This window comes from Vicugna pacos, unplaced genomic scaffold, assembly GCF_048564905.1.
Source record: "Vicugna pacos unplaced genomic scaffold, VicPac4 scaffold_66, whole genome shotgun sequence".
Lineage (NCBI taxonomy): Eukaryota > Metazoa > Chordata > Mammalia > Artiodactyla > Camelidae > Vicugna > Vicugna pacos.
The window spans coordinates 240,605-253,579 of record NW_027328747.1 but is presented as its reverse complement, the minus strand read 5'-3'; the positions used below and the strand labels follow the sequence as shown (position 1 = coordinate 253,579).

The window sequence follows — 12,975 nt, the reverse complement described above, 5'->3', positions numbered from 1 at the left end:
CAGAGTCAGAGGGATCCTATAAAAGCATCCATTGAGGTGGTGGGTGTAGCTCAGTGATAGAGCGCATGCTTAGCATGCATGAGATCCTGGGTTAAAACCACAGCACCTTCACTAAAATAAATTACCCTCCCCCCCAAAAAACAAAACAAAAGCAAAAATTGGACATCACCCATCCCATCAAAACTCACTAAAAGGGTCACCATTTCTTTAGGAGCCAAAGTCGTCCCAAAGTCTTCCAGGATCCGGCATGCTCTGCCTCTCCATCCACACTCTCCCCATCACTCTGGGGGCCTCTGGCTCCGGCTCTTCCTTCTTCCTCCGGATCTATTCTGCTTCAAGTTCATTACTCCGTGAGATCTGCCAGGATTGCCTTTTTCCCTCCTGCCTGCCTCCCACCCCACCAGCATCACCTGAGCTTGCTCATATCACTCTTATTTTTCCCCAAGCTCTTGCTACCCCCAACATGCTGCCTGTTTCCTCTGCTAAAACTCTGAGTCCCCAGTGATGAGGAATCGTGTCTATTTTGTTGACTAATAAAGCCCAAGACCCTTGGGAATGGGTATAGTTACTAGATTCCCATATGTAGTAGGAGCTTATACAGATTTGCTGAATGAATGCAGAGGTCCTGGTCCAATCCGATGGAGCACTTCGGTGTCCTGCTCAAAGAATAACTCTCCTTTCCTCCTGAGAGGGGATGACCACTTCCTTGGTGATCAAAGGCAAGATCTATTTTCTTTATGCTGTTAAGCTTAGGCGGGGAGACTGGGGGATCTTCATTTATATTTTAAAATTTGATTCACTCTGCAGTTTGTCTTCTGTCTATGTATCCTTTTGAGAAACCATTTATGAGTGATCATTCTTCCATCAGACTGAACAGGATCCAGGGGTAAGTACCAAGCCTGTCCCATCGGCCATCCTGTGTGTCATGTCCTGTGACCCAGTGGATGCTCAGCACGTAAGTGAACCGACAGGAGTGAGTGAAGAGATGGGAGCATCTCATTATTGTGGTGGCTGCACTCTGTCCGATGCCTTGAGGTTTGGGGAACGGTTTACAAGTGCGGAGGTGTGAGGGCAGGGCCTCTGTGCTCTTCCTGAGTGCCCTGGCCTTACCCATTCCCCCATCCCCCTCTGGGCAGCTAAGCCCAGGAGCTGGGCCACCGGCAATTGTGCTGATCAATAATCCACCTCACCCAAAGTCAGGGGGTAGGAGGGACAGCACAACTGGTTGTAGACTCTGGAGTCTGGTCCTTGGAGGAATTCCTCACTGAACCATGTTTTGGGCCTTATATTTTTCTCTATAGCCTCCAGCTGAAGAAACAGTTAGCCTTAGATACATGAAAGTTGAGGACACCTACTATCCCCATGGAGCCCAGGTGGGGCTGGGAGTCTGCTGTTTGTACAGCCGGTGGGCTCGTGTTGCTTTGGGCATCCCTGTGCCTGAATTCCTGCTGTACACTCGGTGGTAAGACCGGGGGTGCCTGGCAGGGAGGGAAGCGGGTCGGGAGACTGCACAGCTGGGGAGACGTTAACCTGGGGTGAGCGGGAGCCTGCTGATGCATGGAATCTCGGTGCAGGGAACTCTCCACACTCAGAGAGGTTCCCACTCCCGCAGGGTCCCTTTGATCAGGGTGCTGGGCTGTCAGCACAGCAGGGTCCATGTGAGGATCATGGTGCCTTCAGGCAGCGGGAAGTGAGGGGTCCAGTGGCACTTAAATTAACTGTGCACCCGAAGCCAACCCCCGTGTCTTTCAGCCTGTTTCCTAATCTGCAAAACTGGAATGATGTTAACCATCCCGCAGGTTCGTTGATGGGCTGGGACACACTAGACAGCCAGGGGCTGGAATTCCTCTGTCCCAATTGTTTTCCTTCCTTCCCACTATTTGCTCTCACAAGCTCAGTCTCTTTGTCTCTCTCTCATTCACTTGTAACTTTCCCTCCTGCTCTGGTTTCATTAGATTCCCACCCTCCTCCCAATCCCCAGATGAGTGAAATTAATTTCTGTATGTCAGTTCCAAATTCCCGGGAAAGATGCTCTGTCCCCTCTGGATTGGTTGTCCAACCCATCAGTTGCAGCCAGAGGAGTGAGTCCCACTGTGACCAGTGGAGGGGCTCTGCCCAGCCCCCCAGCCACCACTGTGGGAGCACATAGCTCTCCGAGGAGGAGGTACTGGCTGTGACTTGGTGTCACTAAGTTTGAATTTATGTCTCCTCTTGCCCCACCTTCATCCTCCTAAACAAAGATGAAAATTAAACACTCCCGAGATTTGTGTCATGGAACACTCAGGGTGGGGGCTAAGAGGGCTGGATTCCCTGCTGAGTGTAAGGGGCTACAGTGAATCCCCAACGAGAGCCTGTAAAGGGAACAGCACCAGCCCCACCGGACACTTAGGGTGCTGAGTCTGCGTGACACTGAGCCAGGCTTCTGACCACAGCTCAGGGGTCTGGTCCGACCGGTTAGTCTTTGAAACCAACCAGCTTTGGATTCCTCAATCCCTCCCTGTGGTTTTACCTGAACTACCAGCTTCTGTATCTCTGAAGACAGATGATGAGGACCCTTCACGTAAGCCGTTCGCACAGCCCTGTGCAGGCCTTTGTGCTGCACGGTCTGCCCGGCGAGCTGACCGAGGTTGGTATTTTACTGATCTTAGAAGTAGTCTGGTTTCCTGATGCACTGTTTCACTGAACAAGCAACAGAAGCCACCTCTGGCTGATAAAAGCAAAAAAGGGACTTAATGAAAAGATACTGGGAGGGTGCATGGAGTGGCCCGGACCAGAGCCGACCCGGAGGCCGTAGGAGATGTTGGGGAGCCCCAGGCACCAGGCTGGGCAGGGTGTTACCGGGCCCCCTGCTGCTCCAGCAGGGACCCCCGCTCCTGACACTCCACCTCACTGCAGGTTCATGTCCTGGCAGGGCCAGGTCACACTGAAGCCACCAGCACACACCTCAATGGGGGAGTTGGCCCCGTCTCAGCTGAGAGCGTGCCTGGCGTGGGGAGAGGCCCAGTTAGAGGAAGGCAGTTCCCCTACTGTTCCGAGTAAACGTGCAAGTCAGTGCCCATCACTCAGGAGAGCCAGGCTGGTCTGACCTCATTGAGGTGACTAGGCCGTCTGAGTTCACTTATTACTTTTTAGGTCGGAAGGCCCAAGAGAGAGAAGTGGAGGTTCTAGTACTTATTTTATATTTCCCATGTACCAGGTATAGTAAGCAAGCCACTTCAGACAAGGCCCAGAACAAGCACGTAAATTGTCCACGGAGCAAGTCATGCAGTCAGGCCACTGCAGTCCCGAAAGCCGTGTCCTCATCAGCTCCGTAGTTACCAGTGGAAGTTGTAGGGATTTATGGGACTGTGTGCTCCTGTGGGGGCTGGGATGTGTGTGTTTAAATCCACATCTTCAGAAACTCGGCTAGAACCACAGCCACTGATTGTCTGCATGGAGGCAGAGGAGGGGAGGCTTCCAGCCTCTGGTCCAGCTTGTGAGGAGCTCAGAAGTTGCTCCTTCTGTCCTGAAAACAATACCAGAGCTGAGGGAGCTGAAAACCCACTGGTCTTCTTAGATCCACAAGAAAACTGAGGGGGAAAGCTTCTCCCAACCCAGAGAGGCAGCCGGGCAGGCTTGGAGAGTCACAGTTCCCAGGGCAGAACCCGCTTTTGTAAGATCCCCGGGGGCAGGCAGATTTAGCAGGTCCCTGAGGCCAGCTGGAGGCTCAGCGTGGGGAAGTCTGAGTGTGACAACTCCAGGGGGCCAGTCAGAGGATCCCCCTGCTCTTTTTCATGCATTTTACTTCCAGGACCGTACCCTGTTCTCAGAGTGAAGATCATAGGAAAACTCCTCATGCTTTCTGCCAGGAAAGGAAAAAAATAGCTCTATTGAAATACACCCAGAACATTCTCTTCAATTGTGGGGGGTTGTGTTTTGTTTTGTTTTGTTTTTTAATGAGAAGTTATTTTACAGAGCCTAACCTACCTGGGAGAAGGGAAATACCATCTGTGTCACCCAAATTGGGGTGGGGGAGGGAGACATACTTGTGGAGGTCACAGCTCAGGGCACAGGCTCAATGAGAACTAATCACAGGACTACAGATGCCCTAATCTGTCCCGCTCCCCCAACACCTTACCTCCATGTCAGTAGGGCCCCTGTGTAATAACAGGAATAAAATTAAAAGAAGTAAATGTCTCAGGAGTGTCTAGGGAAAACCCAAAGACAGCGGGGAGATGAAAACAAGGACACACAGGCGGCTTTAGCCCCTCGCACGAATAGCTGTAGCAAACTACACACAGCCCAGCCTCAGTAGATAAACAGAAATCCTCACAGAAGAAACTATTTATTTTGGTTCTCTTACCCAATGCATTCCATGGTGCATCCTCGCCTAGAATTGCGTGGAAGCAAGTCCATCTCAGAAGGGACATAACTGAAGGGGAAAGGCTTTCCAGACTCTGAAGGGCAAAGAAAGCACCAGCCTGGGTTAGAGAAAGGTGAGGGGTGGGGTAGGGGGTGGGCTGCCTTCTTCCCCAAATAAGGAACCTTCCTGAGGCTAGCACAGTGGGAGGGAGGGCCATGGGGTGGAAGCAGCCAGACTTCTTCCTGAGAACTGACAGGATGCCTCCAAGGGAACATTCAGGTGCCCAAACTGGGTCCTGAGGGTGGGAGCCAGTCGGTCTGCCTCAGAGCCCAGGACTGAGGTGGGCGCACAGCAGGCTGGTCTTACTTGGCCGGATCCGTTTCACTTCTCCGAAGCCCTGTGTAAAACATGAAGCGTGGACCACCTGCTGAGCACAGCTCTGCCCTCAAGAGCAGTTTCAACTCCTCTCTTCCCAGAGAACAGCATCTCTGAGCCCGTCCTGGGTGACCTCCCAGAGATCACCCTAGTGGCCCAGGCTAGTGACCGGGAACATGTACCTTCCTGCAGCCAACCTCAGACGTCCACTGATGCATCATATACTGGCAAAGAGTGAGTCCCTGTGCATTGGTCTAACAGCAGAGACTCTGCCACAGGCCCAAGAGGTGGTGTGTGGGACATGCAGGGGTGCAGGAGTGTACGCAGTGCAAAGGTGTAAGTGGTGGCAGGGGTGCAGGGGCTGTGGAGGGTGCAGGCAGTTCAGGGGATGCGGGGGTGCAGGCAGTGCAGAAGTGCAGAGAGTGGCAGGGGTGCAGAGGTACAGGGAGTGTAGAGGTGCAGGGAGGTGCTCAGGCACGTAGCCAGGATCAGAAGGCAAGTGCACATCCTCGCAGTCAGCCTGACCCCGGGAGGCTAGTGCAATGGTTTGGGGCGGCGGCGGCGGCGGCGGCGGCAGGTGGGAGGCTGCCCGGGCAAGCCGGTCGATTTCTTCTCTTCCCTGCAGCCTGGACTGGGGCGGGGGGCCTTGGCCGCCGGAGATTCGCCAGATGTTGGACTCCGAGTAAGCTTGCTCCTGGGAGGTGGGGCGGTTAAGTCAGCGGGCGGCGGCAGCGGCAGAGGGGCGGAGCGCGGCTGCCCCAGGCGAACTGGTGGAATAGCTGCCTTGTCCCGGCTGCCGGGCCTGGGAGCGGCCTCTGCTGCCCCAGGTCGCCGGACACACCTGTCCCACTCAGCTTGCTGAGTGGGGAGTGGAGGCGGTGTCGTTAAGGTGCGGGGCCCACGTTGGTAGGGGGCCTGCCGCGGGGGAGCCGGTCAATTCGCTCCGCTCTCCCCCGCGGTGGAGTCTAGGAGCGGCCTCCGCTGCCCTAGAGGCGGGACGCCGGCCTCCAGGTGTGCTTGCTCCTGGGAGGCGGCGGCGGCGGCGGCGCCAGGGGGAGGGGGGCCGTTCCAGGGAGCTCTGCTCCATTTCTTCTCTCCCTCGCGGCCTGGCCTGGGGGCGACCTCTGCCGCCGGAGATTTGCCTGAGGTCCGACTCCAGGTGAGCTTGCTCCTGGGAGATGGGTGCGGTGCGGTCAGGGAGCTGGTAAGGTGGTGGCTGCGGGGATAGGGAGGCTGCCCCGGGGTAGCTTGTGGATTAGCTCCATGTCTGCACCGTGTTGCCTGCAGGCGGCCTCTGCTGCCCCAGGTTCCGGGACACCCCTGTCCCACTTAGCCAACTGGGGGCGGGAGGCAGGGTAGTCAGGGTGCAGGGGTGGCGGGGATCGGGGGCCTGCAGCGGGGAAGCGGGCCCATTTGCTCCCATCTTCCCCGCGGCTTGTCCTGGGGGCGGTCTCTGTTGCCCTGGGTTACGGGACACGTGTATCCTAGTCAGCCTGACCCCGGGAGGCGGGCGTGGTACTTTGTGGGTGGTGGCAGCAGCGGCGGGTTTTCCCATGAAGCCGGTCCATTTGCTCCCATTTCCCCTCATGGTTTGCCCTGGGGGCGGTCCCTGTTGCCCCAAGTTCGCCGGACGTCCATCTCCAGGTCAGCCTGCTCCCTAGAGGAGGCCACCGTGAGGTCAGGGGGCAGGAGCGGTGGCTGATGCGGGGGGATGGGGATGCCTTGGGGAGTTGGTGGATTGGCTCCCGTCTCCCCGATGGCCTGGTGTGGGAGTGGCCTCTCCTGCCCCAGATCAGCAGACACACCTGTCCCATTCAGCCTGCTGGGTAGGGGCGCCCTGGGCGGTGCCTTTAAGGTGCGAGGGTGGCGACGGCGGGGGTAGAGGACCTGCAGCGCGGAGCTTGTCAATTAGCTCCCCTCTTCCCTACGGCCAATCCTGGGGGCGTCCTCTGCTGCCCAAGAAGCCGGATGCCCGTCTCTAGGTCAGCTTGCTCCTGGGAGGTGGACGCGATGAGGTCGAGGGGCAGAGGCAGCTGCGACTGCCGGCTGCCCCGCCTAATGGGGCCTCTTCTCCTTTCCCCTGACCTGGCCTGGGGACGGCCTCTCCCGCCCAAGATTCGCCTGACACAACACACCAGGTCAGGTTTCTCCTGGGAGGTGGGCGCAGTGAGATCAGGGGGTGGAGAGGAGAGGGGTGCTGCCTATTGCGAGCTGGAGGATAAGCTCCCTTCTCTCTGGAGGCCTGACGTGGGGGCGGCCTCTGCTGCCCCTCGTTCCCAGGTCACCCTTCTCAGGGTCATATTGCCCCGGGGGTGCGTTAAGTTGCGGGGGCGGCGGGGTGATGGCGAGGGTATGGAGCCTGCCACTTGGGAGCTAGTGGTTTAGCTCCCATCTCCCCAGCAGCTTGGCCTGGGGGCAGCCTCTGTTGCCCCAGGTCGCAAAGCACGGTTTCCCTGACAGCTTAGCCACCGGAGGTGGGCAGGATGTGCTGAGGGGGCGGAGGCAGCCACCAAGGCAGCGACGGAGGGTGCTGTCCCAGGCCAGCTGGTCTATTTGTTCCCATCTCTACCTTTGCTGCCCTAGTTTCGCAGGACGTCCTTCTCCAGTTTATCCTTCTCCTGGGAGGTGGGTGCAGTGCATGCAGCCCAAGGTCTGGGCTCTCCTCTGGGGAGGGGAAGAACTCTCTTGTTCTCCTTTGTCTTTATTCTTCAGCGAAGGGGTTACTTGACCCAATTCTTAACCCTGAGAAAGTGTAGCCTGTGTTACGGAAGAGCTGCTGGACAGTGTGGTTTCTAGGTGGGTTTTCACATCAGCTGATGCCCAAGGTAGGCAGGAAAGCTATTACTCAGAGGTTCTTAGTGTGGAGTTGGGGGATGGCCCCACTGTCCTCACCATACTTTTTAAAAATGTGTTTCTCCCCTCTTTTTCCTAGGTGACATTTTAGGTTATTGGGTCACAGATTGCTGGCACACTCATCCCTGTTCTCAAACATCTTTTAAACTTGGGTGAAGTGATAAGTAGGGGAAGAAGATGATTTACTGAATGGTAACAATACTTAAATTTGCATTAAAGCTAAATTCTGTCAATCTTTCTCAAATGATTTTCCTCGGATTCAAAATCCATGACCTAGTGAATGTTGTACTCCTGTGTAAATCATTGATCTTCACATCACATTTGTTAAATGGTCAATGAGATTTGTTAAGTAGATTATTCCTGAAAGAAAAAGCTCAGGCTTTTGAGACTTCCTTGTCTGATGTCACCCAGGCAGTCACAGTAGAAGACAGAGCTGATATAAAAAATCCCTCAGCTGCCTGAACTGCAAAGCTTCTGGGATTACTGATCCCTGAAATGCAGGTGACTCTTGATGATATTCTGGGGGGTGGTTTACATGATCAGATTGTTCCAGTCCTGTAAATGGGTTCCGTGGCCCCAGCCCTGGGAGAACTGGTCATAAGGGCCATATCGTGAGGGGTGGGATGGGAAGGCAAGGTGTAAGAGCTGGAATCACTGAGATTCCACACTCGCTAAACACAGACTCCAGAGCCTAATTGTTGTCAGGTTCTGTTCTGGATTTGAGAGTGTGTTCAGACATGATTCTTGCCCATCAGGAGTCACTGCCTGGGTGGAAGTAACCTTTACACAAATCTGGGAAGGATGGCAATTAAGTAGATGGGCTGTTATGGTTCTCAGTGTGCCCAGGCTCCCTCTTCAGGCACTCGTGGGACTAACGAGAGTCATGTTATTCACTCATTCACTGATTTATTACCCTTGAATTGATCATTTGTCCCATAGTAAGTGAAACAAGGGATCAGGGACCTGAGTTTTGTCCCCTCTCCTATCACTGATGGTATCTGTCAGTCAGGCGCCCTGCGTATGCATTGTGAAGTGGTGGCATTTCTTGCCCAATGGGGCTGCACTGTCAGTTCTGAGAATCAGGGGAGTCTCGTGGGTAGATCAGCACCCTGACACACATGACACCCCCCCACCCCGTGAGACAGCACTGTCGATGCTCAGGTGACCCGATGTAGACGGCGGTGTTAAACGTGAGCGTGTTTAGTGATCTTGCTGGCTCTGAAAATACAGACTACCGGTCCCTACCTCTGGAGACGCTGAGTGTCTGTACCCCAGAATTCTGCATTTTAAGAGGCACTTTAACTAATTCTGATGAAGATGATCTGAGTGTCCCATTGAGAAACAGTGTTGTGCGGTACAGCAATATTGAAGATTCTCAGGGAAAGATGTCTTTTCAGGATGGTCCAAGGGCCCTCACTTGAGACTTTTGCCTTGGGTTTAATTGTATGTGTTCAGAAGTGATGTCTCTCACTTCCAGTGCTTGTAAGCGTGCTCTGTGCAGGGACTTGCACTCAGTAGATGGCAAAAACTATGATTCTTCAGGTCACTGAGCTAGAGTGTGAGCGATCTTTTATTTTGGTTTTCTTTATAGCAATGCAGAGTCTCCCAAGAAGAGATTCAGACTGAACAGCTTTGTGTCAGACTTTGGAAGGCCGCTGGTGCCCAAGGTGTTCTCTGGCAGCGCAATGACGAATCTAGGTCCCTCTTTCACTGCTACGTCATTGAAGTGGACCACTTGGGCAAGGCCAAAGCTGGTATCTCAACCATTGCCCTTGACAGTGATATTCAGCTCCAGGAAGCCATCAGATGCAGCAGGTGGCCAGAGGAGGAGCCGAACAGGCTAATGAAATGTGACATCCCCAACTTCATCAACACGGACCAGAACTCTTCCTTTGGGGAAGATGATCTCCTGTTTTTGGACCCACCAATTGTTCTAGAAGATAAGCCAGTTGCTCAGACCTCACACAAAGACTTGAATTGAGAAACGTGCTTTGTCAAGTGTCTTTCTGAAGATGTGAAGTCTGTCTTTGTATGGCAGGAATTCCCCTTTCACAAAATTGTATGTGTTTGTGTCTGAGAGAGAGAAATGGAGACAGACAGAAAGACGGAGACAGAAGAGAGCCCCTTCAGAAGAGAGCTGGTTAAGGTGAGTTTTTGTGCCTTTAAAAAACATTTGGGGTTTTGGGGGGAACAAAGTATTTACACTGTCTCATTCTCCTAGTTGGAGACCTTGGCCCCATACTCATTGTTAGCGGCCTTGAACGGGGGTTGGCACGGTGCCACTTCCACGCTCTGCCTTTAGCACGTTGCTTTGCCTCTCAGGGCTGCCACCCTTTTAACTGTAAGGAGAGGAGTCTGGAGTAGGTGATCCATCCCAGCTCTGCTGTTTTGCAAATTTCTGATTTCGTATTCGGATGAGGATGGGATACACCCAGAGCAGTATAAACCAGGCCCTACCTCCTGCCTATTGCTGGGGCATCCCTCAGGTCTGTGCCTTCTACTCAACCCTTTACTGAGCCCAGCTTTTGTCAGGAGCCCAAGTGCCTACCGAGATGGCAGGGGACGTGTCTCGTGGTCACGGTGGCCATCGTTTCTGTTGGTTGTGCTGAAACAGCTCTTCTGAGATCTCCTGGCCACTCTTGCTCAAACCTGAGGACAACCCTGTCATTTCTTTCCTAGGAGGAGGATCAATGCATGGTGCATTTTATGACAGTCCTGTCCGCAGGAATGCACGGAAGTTTATCAGCTGAGTGAGGGGAGGTGCCTCTGTGTCCCTGTGTCCCTGTATCTCTGTCTGCTCACAGTGCTCTGCCACCGGCTACTGAGCAAGAAAAGTGCTTTTCACCATGATGTGTGTTTTGCAGACGTGTAGGTGATGGTCGTGTGGCTCGTGTGTGGGCTTTGAGCTGGGATGTTGAAGGGCTTATACATACCTCGTCAACATGTATTCGAGGTGGCCTGGTGCCACACAGACTTGATTCATGAAGGCATCAAGCCTGCACACCTGTTTGGAAACAACTTGCTTTTGATCAGTCACACTGCATGCATGACTCGCTGCTAATCTCTGGGTGTTTTTTTCTTTTTAGATTTATTCACCCAGTGTCTTGCTTAAGCTGAAAAATAGTTTTATTTCACCAGAATATACTCTGATTCTTTGTTTTCACACATCCAGTTTTTTAATTCCTTTAAAAATTGTTCTGTGTTTATAATGCCTCCTTATTTTGATCATCTCTAGGTTCCCAGTGGCCTGAGCCATGCACCAGATTTTATGTAGGAACTGTAACACCAAAAGAAATCCCCTCGCCATAATATCTTTTGAGGAAATTATTATTCTTTAAGACTCTAACTCTAAATCGTAGAACAAAGCATGGAACATTTCTTGTAGTTAATACATGTTCATGCAAAAAGAAACTTGATATTTTCATTGAAGAATGTTGATTTTAATAAATTTTACTAATGTGAATATTATTATTCATAATTTAAGTAACCAAATAAAACCACAGTTATTTATTATTAAGATTGAAAACTATTTACACAGTCTCTCATTTAGAAGACTGAAGTGTACTTAAAAGATGATAAAATACCCATGATGACACCATCTTTTTTATTAACTAAATATCAAGAACTGTGCAGGGTTAAGATTTGACCACCTGCAAGCTGCCAAGTTCGCATGAGGTAGTTTGTGGATGCTGCCAGAAGACAGGACACTCCCCCAGGATCAGAGACAAAGGACTTCCTGCCAGCACAGCAGGCAGCCTGTGGTTCATGTTCATGTTGGTTCCTGGGTTCCTTTCCTATTGCTGTTGTAACAAAGAACCACAGACTCAGTGTCTTAAAGTAACACACATCCATTGTCTCACTGTTCTAGGGTGCAGAAGTGCAAAGTCAATGTCAGTGGGCTAAAACCAACATGTGGCCAAGGCTGCGCTCCACACCGAGGCTCTTGGGAGGGATTCATCTTCCTACCTTTCCCAGCTTGCAGAGGTGCTCACACTCCTTGGCCCAGGGCCCTGTGTCACTGTGACTTCTGCTGCCACTTCACATGTCTGTCTCTGACCAATGTGCCTCTCTCCACTAAGGACCTCCGTGATGACGTTTGCTTTCCCACAGTGATCTGCTATCCCAAGGTCCTTGACAGTCACACCTGCAGAGTCCCTTTTGCCATGCACTGTGACATATTCCCAGGGAATTCTAGGGATCAGACCGTGGACATATTGGGGGCCATTATTCTACCAAGTTCTTCCCTTTGGCCCCACTGGTTCTTGTCCATCCCACATGCAATATGCACCCACGTCATCCCAGCACCCTCCAGAGTCTCATTTACTATACCATCAACTCAAAGTCCAACATGTAGTCTAACTATTATCAGCTCAAAAGCCTAAATATTTTCATCCTCATCGCCTAAGTCAGGCATGATTGAGACCCTGGGTGTGATCTTCTCTGCTCAAAATCCTGCAATGGCTTCTCATTTCACTCAGTGAAGAAGCGAGAGTCCTTATGGTGACCTTACAGCTTTCCTCCCCCTCCCCAAGCTGAGCTCATCTCCGGTTTTCTCCCTGGCTCACTCCGCTCCAGCCACACTGGCCTCCCTGCTGGCCCTTGGGGACATCAGACATGCACCCACAGGCCTGTTGCCCTGGTCGGTCTCTGTCCAACTCATATGCTGAAGTCCTAACCGCCAGGACTACAGAGCATGACCCCGTTTGGTAATAGGGTTGTTGCAGATGTCATTGGTTAAGAAGAGGTCATTAGGGTGGGCCTTAATCCAGTATGACTTGTGTCCTGATAAAAAGGGGCAATGTGGACACAGAGACACGTGTACATGGGAGTTGACGGGTTGAGATGTGGAGAGAAGACGGTCGTCTCCAAGCCAAGGAGAGAGGCCTGGACCAGCCTCTCCCTCCCAGCCCTCAGGAGGAACCAGCCCTGCTGACACCCTGCCTGCAGACTCCCCGCCCCCAGGGCTGTGAGACCGTGAGCCTCTGTGGTTCACGTCACCCAGCGTGCGGTGCTGTGTTAGAGGGAGCTCAGCAACTAGCACCCCCTTCTCAAGGTCCTCAGTGAGGCCAGCTCTGGCCATCTCATTTTAAACTGGAAACTGCCTTCCCCTTGTCTCTGCCCCAGAAACCCCCTCTCCCGGATCATATTATTTCTATCACCCTCTATAATACCATATATTTCACATGACTGTCACGACTGTAGTTTATGTTCTGCTCTTCCTCAGTCCTACAGGGACAAGGATCCTTATTTGTTCACTGACGGACCTCAGGTGGCTTGAGCAGTACCCGTGGCACAGCAGTCAATACAAATTGGCCGGATGGAAGGAGGGATCGTTCCTTACATTCACAGGTGAGTGAACGAAGATTCCGGGGGATTGAATGTCTCGCTCAGGCACAGAGCTGGTA

General features: G+C 52.7%; 1 long non-coding RNA gene and 1 pseudogene across 1 annotated transcript; both read left to right on the top strand.

The window, feature by feature from the left end:
* The first annotated feature begins 1,239 nt into the window (after nt 1-1,239).
* Nucleotides 1,240-9,420, top strand: LOC140694617 (uncharacterized). The gene is made up of 5 exons (XR_012070199.1): nt 1,240-1,462; nt 2,522-2,626; nt 4,819-4,951; nt 7,650-7,762; nt 9,162-9,420. It is a non-coding gene; the product is annotated as an uncharacterized lncRNA (long non-coding RNA).
* A 128-nt stretch (nt 9,421-9,548) lies between these two features.
* Nucleotides 9,549-12,975, top strand: part of LOC140694615 (trafficking protein particle complex subunit 9-like) — a 50,119-nt pseudogene continuing 46,692 nt past the window's right edge.